The sequence below is a fragment of the Wasmannia auropunctata genome, unplaced genomic scaffold, assembly GCF_000956235.1.
Source record: "Wasmannia auropunctata unplaced genomic scaffold, wasmannia.A_1.0 LD335400.1, whole genome shotgun sequence".
NCBI lineage: Eukaryota > Metazoa > Arthropoda > Insecta > Hymenoptera > Formicidae > Wasmannia > Wasmannia auropunctata.
The window spans coordinates 2,419-2,972 of NW_012027490.1; the positions used below are offsets into that span (position 1 = coordinate 2,419).

Below are 554 nucleotides of genomic sequence, written 5' to 3' on the forward strand. Positions count from 1 at the left end.
TCGTAAAATGTAATTTTTCACATTGGACATAAAATAACTTAAGAAGTAATAACGTCAAATATTTTAGAAATATATTTTATTGACTTTGTTTTAAAGTGAAAATTTTCCTGTATATAAAACTGTATAAAAAATCTTTTGTTATTTTTCAATCTGATATAACATTTCAATGCTCTCGAACATTGACAAACTTCTCGTTTATTTTATTTTATACTTTAACGATAAAATATTAATACATAAAACATTAACATTAGTTTCTTCAATATTTTAGTTTCTTTCTTCAACGATTGTTTTATGCCACTCTGCGATAAATCTTTGCTAATAAATTCAAGAATAAACTATGTGGAAGCCCGCGTGATACCTGCTGTATATGTACATTCAGTAGATTATATGTTTCTTCTTCGTATACAGAATAAATTTTTGGTATGCCCAGATCAGTGTAGAGCGATTTCACGCGTCTTACTTTCTCCGGATCCGAAACTCCATAACACTCCTGCACCGTGAAAAATAAGAAACAATTTAACGAGCGTTTGCTGAAATAATCAACAGCTTGTAGA

The 554-nt window shown here is 28.9% G+C and overlaps 1 protein-coding gene across 1 annotated transcript in view; it reads right to left on the reverse strand.

Moving 5' to 3' along the window:
• The window catches only part of LOC105457026 (farnesyl pyrophosphate synthase-like), a gene marked incomplete at its 3' end in the record, with an annotated part of 15,693 nt that overhangs the window by 1,629 nt on the left and 13,510 nt on the right, over positions 1–554 (reverse strand). The gene's annotated exons all lie outside the window — the stretch shown is intronic.